Genomic DNA, 16,027 nt, shown 5'->3' on the forward strand with positions numbered 1-16,027 from the left:
AATTTTTAAACTTTTATTAGGTTGTTTTGTTTATGATATTATTTAGACTTCTTGAATTTTTGTTATGCACATTATTAAGTTGTCTGTTTTAAGCCCTTTTATGCTTAGTAAAATTAGTGAGATCCTTCTTTGTTTGCACCGTCTTTTAAAAAAACCAACAGTATATTGGAGGAAATATGGCTGCGGTAAGAACGCACCCAAGGAGCTTGTTCTTGTTTTAACTTTACACGAAGAATGATTCTTTACAGTAATAGAATCTTGAAAAATGACTTTCTTCCATTAGAAAAAATATACTTACTACCTTTGGGATCTGATACTACACTGCTGCTCAAGACTTAAGTGGATCGACTCTACTACTTTAACTTAATTCGTAATTTTGATCTAACATAATGAAATAAGTACACAATTTCAAAACCTCGCTAATTGATCTTTAAGGTGCTTCCTCTAACTCCCTCAATTAAAGTTTTATATCAATAGAAAAAAGTTGTTAAATATTTATATTTTCGTGAAACAAAATTCATACAATCTTCATTCCAAAAGAATGAGTTGTATAGTACGGAATAACTTGTATATGTAATAACTATTTTATATATTAACAAATTGAGCCAACATGTGCAGTTTTTTCATGTCAAATGTGTGTTTATTGACATCCACAATTTGATTATATCTTTGACCTATGATTGCCTCTCTTATTGAAGTTGCTAACTTTATGGGACCTAATGTTTCATAGCACGGAGTCTTTATTGAAGGAAACGAACTAACGATACAAATTTAGAATCTTAGTCACTCAGTTAATCATATGCATGCCTTCAATGTTATCCCATCCTTTGAAGTAGTGTAGAATTTCTGTTAATTTTACTTCTAAAATGAAGCTTTTCAGATGCCAGTTGATTACTTGTAAATAGGAAACAACAATGGGGTAATTTAATATTCATGCAAGTGAGCAACTCTTATCTGTGGTTTTCTATGAAGCTAAAAAACATGATTGAAATTATATTACCAATATCTCCTAAAGTCTAGGAACAATTGTTATTCCACTGAACATCTCACACAGAAATGACATGAATACATTTTGGGAGGAAGGAAGAACAACGTGAATGTGAATGTGCAACAGTGCTACAACCCATAGACAGAAAACATTATTTCCATGATATGTGATGGATTTTATTAGTATATTGATGTCATAAACAACATTCAGGAAGAATTGAAGTAATACTAATATACATATTACTATAATGTCCTTTTAATTTCATAATCTATGAAAGACAAGAATAGGCAATCCCCCATCAATATGAAGATTAATCATTGTTCTTTAGTTGAAGGTCTTCTTGTCATCACTCTACCTGAAAACGAAGTAATGTGACAAAAAAAGCCGATAATATTTTCATTTTCCTATTGGCAAACTCCTTCCCAAGCCGATCCTTGGCCCCACCTATTTTATCAATAAAATAATAGACTTATCTAGTTATAATAAGACACTATACATGCAAAAAAAAAATAAGTATAGTGTCGCATTCAAGGCTCTAAGAAATGATAATTAACGCTAATAACGTGGTTTGAGCAACCTGGGAAGCTGTAAATTTGAAGTGGTTCTTAGGCTTGAAGAAACCATCCCCATCGATCCATCTCTCTGATTTATATTCTTCTACATCATCTCCCCATATAAATTTCATTCTTCCCATTAAATATGATTGCCAAGCGTTTATGTCCCCTATGTTAAATTGAATCCATCTAGTAAGGTGACCGCGAATGTATACAATAAAAGAAGTTCTTTTTATCATAGGAATTGTGGGATAGAGTCTAAGAGTCTCAATCAGTGTTGCATGAAGATAATGCATCTTTTCTAGGGCATGTTCACTCACATTGACACCACAATCCATTATGTCTGGTGCATCTTGTTTATCATATATTTCTTTTTTAATCTCCTGTACTTCTTTCTCCGGAGGATATTTGCGTAGCACATATATGGAACAAGAAAGGGTGGTTGTTGTGGTAACTTTTCCTGCTATTATGAAGTTTAATATAATACCATGCAAAACTTTTCCAGCTTTTTTCTAGAAACTTTGACATAATGTCTTCTTTCTTCCATTGCTACTAGAAAAATATTAAAAGTAGTAGATATAGGATGATTGACCTACAGATAGATTAGCTTTTGGTTTACTCATCTTTTCAGTTTTTATGTGGATCAGCTTATAAACAAACTCATCAATAGTTCTTATATTGTGTCTTAACTTTGATTCGGATCCAATATTGAGAAATCATTTAATCTTCCATAATATATATACAAATCTGCAAAGTGTCAATGCACTTGCGTCGTCAAATGCATTGATAATACTTTTGCCTTCATCATTTGAACTAAACATGTTGTCTTGCTCAACTTCAAAGGAAACTGTGAATATAGAATCTAGAATTTCTTTCATGAATAGATTCTACATCGATAGAACTAGGATTATTCGTCTGGTAGGAATAAATAAGGAACCCTTCTGTGAAATCAACTTGTGGACTTACTTAATTTCTATTATCTTGTAGGATTTGACCGTTTCAGAAAATATATGGGATAGTTTTGTTGTTCATCTGGTATTCCTAACATACATAGAACAAAACATTGAAGAACTTTGTGAAACAACAAAGTTTAACAGTATTTTCAAAACTAGAAAATTAAAACTTATAGAGAAACTAGTTAGATTAGAAAACTATATGAATTATTTTTCTTAAAGAAGAATTGTTGTTAATATGTGTCTAAAGAATCTTATTGATTTCAACGAACTTTGCAGAAAGACAAAGTTACAAAAGTTTAATGAACCAGTGAAGAACAAAAAATTAGAAGAACTGAAATTAATCCACAAATCTAAAATTTGTGACACATACCAGAATCTAGAAAAAAACAGAAAGAAGATCAAGCCCACTGAATGCACAATGTCCCATTAAGGAAATTATTCCCCTCTAGTATACCAGGTTTGATTTGGAATACGTCCTCCAAGGGTAGAATGATCTCAATCACCAGTGTATTGATACCCAAAGGGCTAGTGTCAGTGAGTCCCTCAACGATAGTAAAATACACTTAGAATACTAGATTTAGTAGTAGAAGAAAAAATCCATAATTCTATTTTCTATATATTTAAAATGAGGGAAAATCCCTCAATTTATAGAACAAAGGGTAGTGTGAAAAGGTTCTTATTGTGACTCACTAGAAAAGTAAACCTTTGGAAAAGTCAAAATCTTTCAGATAGGTCATCACCATTTATAAAAGTCACAACCTTTCATAAAAATCATAACATTTCATAAAAGCCGCAACTTTTCATAAAAGTCGCAACCTTTCTTAAAAGTCACAACTCTTCATAAAATCATACCTTTTCATTATCCATTCACACCTTTTAAAACCCAGCAATCCCCCATATGAATGGGTAATGACTCCAAGACAAAGAAACGGACAAGTATTTGTACTTTACAAGCAAGAATTAATTGCATCTGGATAACTAGGTTTCCCTTAGACTTACCATAGTGAACATATGTCGTGTGTACTCTGTAAATCAGTATATGCAGTATGTTTCAACCGTCGAGCTTTGGTGTATATCTAGTCAACCATATGTCATACAATTGAACCTTTACCATGTATGGTTCTCACGGTTGTGTTCATTTTTATCAATGAACACCTCCTGATTTCATGAATTTATAGAGATAGGCTTTTTACAATCATTTTTTTTGAAGCTGTTTACACTTCACACTCACATAGGTGATTTATAACCGTGTTATTACGTAGATACACCATTTGGTTAACTCTGTCAAACTTAGCAAATCATTAAAACCATTAGGCTTTATTAACTCATTAACAAGACTTAATGTTGTATCATTGTCCCTGAGCATTGTCTTCATCATGAGAATGGATAAAGTTTGTTGACAATGCCGAACAAACATACTCAACTTTGTTTTTCTTCTTGAATCTAGCTACTGGGATCTCTAGTCTGCTAGATAGAGTTACCACCATGATGACTTGTCATAAGTCATAAATCCATTCCCTCAGATGATCTTTCAACTTTCTTTCTAGTTAGACCTTTTTGTAAGTGGATCCAACACATTATCCTTTAACTTTACTTAGTCAATTCTTATAATTCCACTGGAGAGTAATTTTCTAACGGTATCAATTTATGTAATATATGACGAGACTTTCTGTTATACGTCATGCTTCATTCCCTACCTATTGCATCTTGACTATCAAAGTGTATGCATACTGATGTCAATGGTTTGGGCCAAATAAATATCTATCAAGAAATTTTGGAGTCTTTCAACTTATTCACCGACCTTATCTAGAACACCTAGCTTAGAGATCATTGTAGAGCTAGTGATACATGTCTCTTTTGAAATATTTCCAAGAGAATGCTTCTCTAGCAAGATTAAATACATATCCACTAGTGGACTTTACTTCATTTGTCCGATGATCAATTTGCATCATTATATCCTTTCAATACTACAGGTTATTGTTATGATGCAAGAGAAAGTTTTAAGTATTATTTTAAATACTCCAAAAATCTATTTATTTCTATCAAATGAGTTTATTTGGGATAACTTGTGAACCGACTCAGTTTACAATAGAAAATGTTATATCTGATCGGGCACACTTCATGATATACATCATACTTTCCAATACTCTAGCACGATCCATTTGTGAGTCACTTTCACTTTAATTTTTTGAAATGCATGCTCATATTTATTGGAGACTTGATAATATTGAAATTCAAATATTTGAACTAGTCAAGTACATATTCAATGCAATGAGACCGTGAAAATGCTAAACATTATGGAGTTCTAAGGATTCTTATACCTAACATCGCATCAGCAACTCCAAGATATTTCATTCCAAACTTGCTTTATAACATATGTTTAGTAGCATTTATGTCATATGTCTCTACTGATGACCAACATATAACCAATATTAACACAAACAGTGACCTTATGATTTTAATGTGAACAACATTTATCACTTCTGTCATTCCTAAACCATTTGCCAACATGGTTTGGTAAAATTTTTTATGTCATTGGTTGGGTGCTTGTTTTAGTTCATACGGTTACTTAACAAGTTCACACACTTTCTTTTGTTTACTAGGAACCATATAACCCTCGGGCTGTTCCATGTAAATTTCTTCCTCCAATTCTTTGTTTAAGAATTTTTAAATCACATTCATTTGATGAATTTGGAGGTCATATATAACAACTGATCATATTAGCATCCTAATGGATGTAATTCTAGTTACTGACGATATATATATATCAACAAGATCAAAACTTTATTTTTGTCTAAAACCTTTGACACAAAGTTTTGCTCTTTATTTGTCAACAGTTCTATCGACTTTCCTTTTCCTTTTGAGGATTCACTTTGAACCCAAAAGTTTATTTCCTAAAGGAAGATCAACCAACTTTAAATAGAATTGCTCCATATTGAACCAATCTCACTATTTACACAATTTTTCCAAAATGATGAGTCTACATAAGAATTAAGAAATGTTACAAAATCTTATTCGAAGGAAGTATATGTCCCTTCATATTTACTACGCCTCTGAATCTCTTTATTGAGTAGATTCTCCTTTTTTTCTTTCCAAGGTTGGTTACACCTTTCACTAGACTACTCAAGTCTAATTTTACATCCACAGTCTTAAGTCGTATTTCAATCCTTTTAGTAATAGGAACTTGGACTTTTGCTAGATATCCCCATACTTCGAAATATTTCAAGTTGGATCTTTTTGCTTTCCATTTCTCATGTGGAATAGATTGTGTCCAGAACAAAAGTTGTTTTCTTTCTGAATAGACAATTTTTTTTATTACCTTTTGCAGTAAGGATAGTTCCTCCACACAAGTTTTTTCGTAAATCTGAACTTATAAATAATTCATCCATCATTTCTTCAAATTTTCGATATTTTTTAAGATTGAGGTTAATAGGGCAGTAGTTTGATGTTTAAATTCACTCTCCAGACATATTTCTGCACAAGGAGATTCATACTTTCCATTCTATCGCTTCTTATCTTTTTCCAAACTGATTTTCAACTTCGATATTACGTTGTCTAGACATTTCTATTGCTTCATTCTTACAATTTAGCAAATAGATATAGTCATTTCTAATGCAATTGTCAATAAAAGTAACGAGATACTTTTTCCCACCATGAGATGGTGTTGACTTAATATCACAAATGTTACTGTAATCAATTCTAAGAGATTAGAATTCCTTTCAACAGATTTATATGAATGCTCCACATACTTAGATTCAACATAAACTTGACATTTTTATATATTGGACTCAAAGTTAGACAAAACATTTAAGTTGATTAGTTTTTCTTAAAAGGTTTTGTAATTGATATGCGCCAAGTGTTCATGTAACAAACATTGACTCAAGCAAGTAAGAAAAAATAAAAATATTGAGTTTGAAAAGATCTTCGCGGGCTGGCTTTTTCATCACTAATATTTTGTTCCTAATTCTTACAATTTTTTGTGATACAAACATTGTATAGAGTGTCAAATATCCTTTTCAGAAGGACATTTCCATAACATTCCATTTTATTGTTATAGTACTATCCATGAACCAAGTTTCATCGGTTCCAATAAAGGCAATATAGTCTAAATGTTTCTTTTACAAAAAACATAACAAATGATTATTCACCAATATTCATGTCTATGCAAATACTTTTATTATAATAAACATATCTTTTCATGAAAAATCACAACATTTTAAGTGACAATTTTTCATAAAATAACACAATTAATTTGAAAAAGTATATATACAATTTGGTAGTTCCATACTAGTCATACTATATACTAGTTATAGAGAAACTCAACAACTACAATACCAAATATACTCCAAGAATTTTGTGGATCTAACATAATACAAAAGTATCATTGAATTTCATTATTTTTCTCCAAAGTTAAATTAGACACCGAGGCTAATCATAAGAAAATAACCCCCATATTTTAAATGTGATCTCAAAAATATTTTTCAAGTATATGAAAATAGTTTTTTCACATACTTTCTTAGACTTCCAAAATGTCATTGACAATATGAAACCTCTTTTGAAAATATTATTCTACAAAAGAATTATACTCCTTCAATTCTCTTTGACAATGTTTACCCAATTGAAAAGTTCATTCCATTGAGGCATAAAATCACAAACTCTAAGTCATTGGTATTTTTCCTCTATCACACATAGACATGCCACTTAGTATTCTAATATTAATAATAAAGACAAAAAAATTGTACAATTTATTTCTATATAACATTGAAGTTTATAGATATTAAAAGTACAACACTAACTTATTATGTGAAGTTTTCATATTCTTCAAACCAATTGCATAGTCCAACTTTTCCGGAGTAGAAAACCACAAAAGTTTTTAGTCTACAAAAATGAGACGTACTGACATTTCACATGGAGTATAAAACCACAAAAGTATTTTCTTTTTCTTTCTCCAAACCGAATAAAACATGTTATTAGACCATCTTATAGAAATGTTTTTCCATTCAAATAGTATTCTAACTATGACATTTTAACAGACTATTTATCAAATAAAAATGTGCATATCTCATTCTGCAAACTAGTAAGTTTTAAAAGCAACACTATTTGCCAAAAAAAATTCATTTAAAAATATATAATTTGCAGAACTTTTTCTGAATACACACATGATAAATATCAAAATTGTTAACCTTTAGAAACTATTTGCCTCTTTATATAAATAATAGGAAGGTTAATGGGTGTAATCTTTAATCGGAATACCATCAATTTTTGCTGGTACATTTTCCTTTTGACCTTGCTAAACAAAGCAACAAATTATGGAGATGTAACAAATTTATCTTCTATTTCCATGATTAGATTCTCTCAATCAGTAGAATAAAAGAAATACTAACAATGCAATAATTTTCTTAAGATTATTGTTCATTTTGTATTCCTAACATACTTAAAACAAAACTTTGAAGAACTTTCTAAGACAAAGTTGAAGAACATTTTCACAACTAGAAAATTAAAAATAGTAGCCAAACTAGAATCAGAAAAAAATTGGAAAAAATATACGAAATTTTTTCTTAATGAAGAATTGTTGTTGATATATGCCTAAAGAATCTTAGTGATTCCAACAAACTTCATAGAAACACAAAGTTACCAAAGTTAATGAACCAATGAAGAACAAAAGAATAGAAAAACTGAAATTAATTCACAAATCTAAAATTTGTAACACATACCTGAATTCGGAAAAACTAGAAAGAAGATCAAGCCCATTGAATGCACAGTGTCTCCTTAAGGAAATTACTCTACTCTAGTATCTGAGGTTTGATTTGGAATATGTGATGCAAGGGTAGAATGATCTCAATCACCAGTGCATTGATACTCAAACACTGGTGTCATTGATCCACTCAACCACAGTAAAGTACACTTAAACTACTAGATTTAGTAGTAAAAGAAAAATCCATAAAATCTATTTTCTATATATTTAAAATGATAGAAAATTCCTCAATTGATAGAAAAAAGAGTAGTTTGAAAAGATTTTTGTTGTGACAAACCTTTGAAAAAGTCACAATCTTTCAGAAAGGTCGTCACTGTTCATAAAAGTCACAACTTTTCATAAAAGTCACAACTTTTCATAAAAGTCACAACTCTTCATTTTCCGTTCATACCTTTTAAAACCCAACAAGTTTTATTGAATTTTATCTGAATACCACACTAATAAAATCCCTCACTACCTTTTGGGGAATTTTTTGCTCAAAAACAACATCTCCTCCTGTCACTAATCACCATTAATGTGAAAATCCCATCCCCGAACAGATCCTTTATGATGTTGTAACTATGTCTCCCTTCAAATTATTCAAAAAACTCAAGATTGAAAATATGAAAATCATTATACCATTTTGTCATATCTATTGGTTGATCCATATAGCCGGTTGCAACTTATAACGGAGAATTATTTTTACAAATTTTCCTGATTTGAATTTTTTTAGTTTGATTTTACTATTTATTAAATTTATAAAAGCATTGTTAGTGATTGAACAATTCAATATCAATTTTGCTCATTATTTTTGTATCTTAATATTTGCCTAATCACTCATGAATTGTCCATTGACTTAGTGGTCATACAATTCTGGCAGAAACGTTCCAGTGAATGATGGAATTGGGAAGCATGTTCATTTGCTGTTGGAGGCATTTGTTACACTCTCTTTATTTTCGTTCTTGTTTCCTCCATTATACTTTATAACATATGTAACTCCTAATACTATTATCTTCACTATTTATTATACTATTATGTTCGTATTCATAGCTAGGAAGATTTCTTCTAGTATAAATAGTGGTGATCTTCATTTGGTTTGAAACACACAACACATAAGAAAAATATAGAGAGGAAAAAGATAGTAATAAAAGAGAGTTCTTGTTATTTGAATGGAGATACTCTTTTTTGTGAAACTTTTGACTCAACTCTACTTGTCCAGTGTTTTTGAGTTATACTTTGTGAAGGTTGTTCTTTTGCGTAGGGGACAAGCCAAGAGGACTACTGCTGGACCGGTGAAAAATATTTGTTGTTGTTGGCTTTTATTTTCCTTAAAGAGAGCAAGATATCCACGCCTCATCTTGAAGAAATTTATTTTTTCATTTTATATTTCAATTGTAATCTTGTATTTTTGTTATCTTGTAAGTTTTTAACTAACAATTTGGCGTGTTATTTGTGATAGGTTTCCTTATATAGGTGTGGATTTTGTTATTATTCATTAGACACGATTATTTTAAACAATTTTTGAGAAGTTTCTCTTGTTTACATCTTTACAGAATCAAATCAAATTCCAACATTAGAAAAAGATTATCTATGATAACAAGAAAATGGTTCACCTTGCAATAATTTTCAATTAGTAGGGTCAGAAGTAAAAAATCATTCCTGAAAGGGCTGATGAATCTTTAAGTCTTGTACTAGCCAGCAAGATCAGCCATGTAATGGTGCAATAGGTGGAAGTTCATGATTTAAAATGGTGCTGCCAACTGGATAGTATCTCTATTTTCCATGTTCTTTTTTTGTAAGAAGATGATGTATGAACACAAAAAATACAAATGAGAGATTTATGATTATTATGGAGATGGAGCTCATAAGATCCATGAAAACCACAAACGTATCCTTGTGCATATTTAGCTTATATGTATTATTCTAATGTGTTATGGAAGTAGATGGTTGTCCATCTAATTCTTCGATAATTTATGGCTTCATTAGGGGCTATCTCATAAAAATCAAAGACTAAGATTATTAACTTTGAATCTATCATAGAAATAGAAAATATGATTGTAGTTTATAATCTTTTACACATGTTTTACGATTTAATTTATCAGCAAAATCTGTTCTAATGTAGCATAATAGATTAGTTAATATGTCAGTTAAATGTATTCTCTATATACGAAAAAAACATTGGTTTATCTAATTATCCGTCGAGACAACATAAATTTGAAGTGCTTTATATGGTATCATCCATTTACAAATCCTTTCCACAAATTATATTGTTCATAAGCCAAAATAACATTACATGTTTTTATGTGTATTGCATAGGTTATTTGATAGAAACGAAAAGAGAATTAAACTCGAAAAGAAAATGAAAGCTGGAGGGACAAACACTTCTAATGCATACGTTTTTTAGTTTTGATACAAGAGTCTACGTGATTATTGTGGGGAAAAGATAAAATTTAAACTGTTTCATGCCAATTAACAGTAAATAATGTGGCTTTGATAAAAAAAAGTTGCATAAATATAGGGGTGACTTAACTATAAGTCAACTAAAGCAATGACTCGGAAAACCAATAGAAGATTTAACATCTTCTCTCCGAATGAAATTTTACTACCATTTTCTCCTAAGGTGTGGTCGAGCAAGGGGTAATAAGGATACATCCAATTTATAGAAAACCTTATTTCCATTCCAGGTTAATGTTATTTGAGAGGAATATTTTTTATATTGATGTCATAAACAACAGTCGGTAGAATTCGACTGATACTAATACACATTATATGTATTAATTTGAACTCATTATAGTTTTCCTATCTACGAAAGACACGAACATGCAATCCCCAATCAATGTGTAGATTAATCATTTTCCTGTACTTTTTAGTCTTCTTGTCATCACTCAACTTGAAAACAATGTAACGTAAAAACACAACAGAGAATATCTTCGTTTGTCTATAAATGAACTCCTTCCAAAGAAGATGCTTAGCCTGCCTATTTTATCAACATAAGAATGTGCTTAATCAAATAGTTAGTAATGTGATGGTATATATGTAACAACATGTATAATAATAGACCATATATCAGCTTTTCAGAAATTGCATGTGTAACCTACAGTTACCATCCATGGATCGTAGTCTGATATATGACCCATGTTCTAGATATGTAGTTCACCAGTGCAACGCCTCCCATGATCCAGCTTTGCAAATCCGCTAAGTCTCGACCCATGGAACAGACCTACAACTGTTAGACAAGACCACAATACGTGGTCTGTGTCCGTGGTCAAGACCCCTTTACCCAAATTTTACAAGAACTACAGTTGAACAACATGAATCGTCATTCGATCAACGGTCTGTCTGTCTGACCAAAATTGGGGGTCAACAGTTAGTTAGAAGAAGTTGCTGATGGGTCAACATAGAATAGGAATACATTTTAGCATAAAAGGAATTAGGAGTTACATAACATGTGATATCATAAATAATTGAATCCTCTTTCTAGTGCCACCAAGTTTGTTAAAATTCAACCTCCGAGTAAAAAGTTATGCTCGTTTTAGTGAAGGCCTGTCAAGCAGACTTGACTTGTTGACCCAACCTTTGGACAATAGGTTTAACTACAGCCAATAATCCAATCCCACGGTCACTCCTACAACAATTAATACAAGGGTCTTTTGGTCTTTTTCAATTTTGTTGGACTCCTAAGATACGTCGTCTAGACCCTAAATAATGATGTTTTAGTCAGTTTAAGCTTAGAAATAAAATATAACCTGCCTAAGTCAACTCATTAATCAAAACATAGAAAATTAGAAACAAGAGAGGATAAATAAGTCAATAATCTTGTTCAACTATGAAGCAAAATTCCATCAGTTCAAGCCCTGAAATTAAAAGACTTCTCCGTAGAATTCTTCACTAGGTATGTGGGATATCACTAGTGTGTTCTAGTCTCCCATTAGGTCCCTAGAATTCAGCTAGTTTTCCCTTATTATGAATAGACATATGGTTTCTAGAATTACAACAAATCATCATGAATTACTTATGTTTATTTTCAAATCAGATTATAATATTATTACTCAGTTTATGACATGAATTTATAACCCTAACTTTGTATTTATTTAGTTCTTGAATTGTACATGCTAGGTCAGACAAACCATTATTTAGTTATAGATGCCTCTATCATTATTAAATGATTAATTGTTGAATTCTCAGTTTGCATGTTACGCTTTGAGCTATTGAGTATTACAGAAATAGAGTCATAACATGTTAACCACTTAATTCATCTGGAGCAGTATAATATCGAGTTGGAATAGGGTTCTGCATACTCGAATAATCACGAAACTACTAGCCACGTAGTTTGTAAGTCTCCTCTTTGAGCATCAATTTAATGATCATACCAACATGCCTCTATACCTTTTGCTGGGTATATTGGGTTCTCTGGATGGCGCGTATACATTGGACACAACATTTAGTTCATGTATTTTGATTGTCAGTTATTTGTAGCTCCCACAGTTTAGTATGGATCTATTTCATTGACCATATTTACAATTCAGTCAATATTAAGTCTCAACATGTTATAAATTTGGTCATCACATCCAGTTAACTCAACATTTAATATATAATGTTCATAATATTATACCTGCTTTGTTCTTGTTCAATTATTTATTATTTCGTCTTTATTCTATCCTTCATGCTCAATACCTTTCAACTATTGATGCATATGTCTGATCTTCTCGTGATGTAGGTTCAGATTCTCAGCATACTAATCACACTTAGATCGATTCCCGATCTTTAGTTCAATAGAATAACTTGTGAATTATCATTCTTTGAGGACAATAATCATAATTTTATTTTTAGTATTTTTAGTCCTTTAGTTGAAATTTTGCTAGACATTGATGGGCCTGTCATTATATTTCTAATTAGTAAGAAGCTATTTTCGGATATAGTTAGATTCAATTTAATATTGAGTTAATACCTTTTTTTATTAAACTCATCAATGTTTTGTTTTTATCTTAATTACAGTATATGTATATTCTTCATCCTTTCATTTTATTTGTGATTCAACTTCCGCATCAGTTTACTATCTTTTGTGTGATCATAATCATACTAGTAGGGTTAGCTTTGGATCACTTGTGGCCCTAGGTCCCGTGTTCGTGTCTCGAAGGTAGAGCACTAGGTTTAAGTGTCCTAGGTTGTCTGAAAAGATGCAGTAGGTAGATTCCTTTTTATGGGTTTGTAGTGTGCACCACGTCTAATGAGATGGAGGCTACAAATTCTTTTAGGAAAAATCTTCATTTTCTTGTTACTCTTATCATGCGTAAATTCTAATTCCATTCTAATTCGACATTATACATTTCAGTGATCATGCCTCCTCATAAAGCTAATGTCACGAAAGCAAATGCTAGGAATTCAGACAAAGCTTCTCCGGTCCCTGGTCAAGAAGTATCCAATGCTTAATTTTGGAATGCCACTTAGATGTTGACTCAAGGTGTCTCCAACTAGAATAATCAACGCGTTCAAGCTCCTTTGAATGCAAATGGTGGATTAACAGAAGTTACGGTCTATGACTTTGTTAGGATTAATCAACCTGAGTTTTTAGGATAACAAACTTGTGAGGATCCCAAAATTTCTTGGATGTGATCAAGAAGAAGTTTGAGCTGATGCAGGTCACTTGGAATGATCGAGTTGAGTTGGGATCAAACCAACTGAAAGATGTAAATCATATTTGGTACACTAAGTGGAAGGAAAATACAGGTATAATTTTAACCCCTATTACTTGGTAATCATTTAGTGGAACCTTTTTGGACTGGTCTTTCCCGATAGAAATGAGAAAATCAAGGGCCTAGGAATACATAAACTTAAGGAAGGGTAACATGACAGTCCCAAAGTGTGGGCTGAGTTTACCCAACTCTTAAGGTATTCTCCTCATATGGTTGTTGATTCTAGAGCTTAGATGAACATCGCTAGGCTTATGACTTAAGCTTAGATGAATGAGGGTAATAATCTTAGGAAACATGCCAAATAGAATAAGAAGACTAAGACTGGGAACTATGAATATTCTCAGCAGAAATCAGGTGGTGGATATCGCTCACTGAGTCAAATGAAGTTTTTAGCCCCAAGTCCTTCGTTAACTATTCTATCCTCTAAGAGCAGGTGTGATCCGAAGGTTAGGGAACCAAGCTTTATATATCAGGGAAGTGTTCTAGAGACCAAGACTTACCCCAGTTGCCCTATGTGTGGAAAGAACCATCCAAGCGAGTTCCTTGCATTAATGGAATGGTATTTTGGGTGTTCTCAGTCTGGTCATAGGTAGAGGGATTGTCTTTCTAATCGGGGTCAAGGAGGCAATGATAATCGATCTCAGTCTACAACTTTTGTAACATCTAATAATATTAAATAGCTAAAAATAAACTACGAAAATAAAAATATTCATTTTAGAAAAGAAAGGGAAAAATCTGGAAAAGTATGTTAAGAAAGTGATAATTGGTCTTTCAAATCTCCATAACAATTAGCTCAGGATGAGTTACATGTAGAAAAAAAAGAAAGAAAAAAAAAGATATAGATATCTATGTATAAAGTAAAGTATTTTGTTTTTTAGTGTTTATCATTTTGTGTCGGCTGAATATCAGCCATATATAAAAAGGTATTGTAAAAGTATGTCGGCCAATAATAAAAAATAGGCCATTAGTAACAGTAATGTTTTGGGTTTTTTGTGTCGGCCAAATGTAAAAAGGCCAAGTGTAAAGTAAGTGTCGGCCATTTTGGCCAAAGGTGTAAAGTTTTTGTATGTAAATAGAGGGCTTTCCCTCATAATAAAGGCATCCCCCTTTCAAATACATCTCTCTCTCACTCTGTATTCTTTTAATTCCGCTTCCACCCCACATTGGTATCAAAGCTAGATAATCAAAAGAGAAGATATGGAAAACACATCAGAGATAAAAATCTACAGAAGCAGGTATACATTTTTATCTTCATGAGTAGCTAAATTACTTTATTCCTGATAATCTCTTGTTGATTATAATTGTGTATCATATCTTAATAATATTATAATAACCATCTTTAGAAAGTTTGCTATAGAAATATTCTACGAATAAGCATGCCCAGACTATTCCATCCTAAGGTTGAAACCGATAGGCAAAGAAGGCCGTTAGGGGAGTAAACAAAGTTGAGGCGCTGTTAGGGTAACTGATCAATGAAGAAAACTGTAGTAGTGACTAGACGAGATGATTATTAAATCATTATTATTACATAATAAGTAAGTATAATCCATTAAGAGGTTGGAAGGAATAAAATTTTAGCAAAAGTGGAAAGTAATAAAAATGAATACTTACCTACTAGACGATGATGTTAACTATAAGATATTAATACTTTATATCTTAAAAGATCTTAATACAGATATAAAAAGAGAAATTTATGACATATTAGTAACATATGAAGTAATAGAAATAACAACCCAAGGTTGGGCTGAACTAAGTATACAAAGTATAAAAGATGAATTATATTATGACATGTATGATTTATATGACGATTTAGATGTATTCAGAGATCAATAATTAAATCAAAAATGTCTGAAATTTGGCAAAAACGAAATAGTAATTTTTATAAAATAAAAATTATTAAAAACCCAAATAAATTAAGTAAACTTTTTAAAATTTTGTATAAAAAAAATATAAATGAAAAATACAACAAGTAAAGAAATCAGTATAAAAAGAACCAAAATAGATAAAAAAAGAACGAAAGATATGGAAAAAATTAAAACCTTTATATATAGAATATGAACTATCACAACTTATCAAAACAAGTAATAACAAAAAAGATCATT

At 31.3% G+C, this 16,027-nt stretch overlaps 1 pseudogene; it reads right to left on the reverse strand.

The window, feature by feature from the left end:
• LOC109118905 (cytochrome P450 704C1-like) overlaps positions 1-16,027 on the reverse strand; it is a 43,747-nt pseudogene that overhangs the window by 10,740 nt on the left and 16,980 nt on the right.

Source organism: Solanum lycopersicum, chromosome 11 (assembly GCF_036512215.1).
Source record: "Solanum lycopersicum chromosome 11, SLM_r2.1".
Lineage (NCBI taxonomy): Eukaryota > Viridiplantae > Streptophyta > Magnoliopsida > Solanales > Solanaceae > Solanum > Solanum lycopersicum.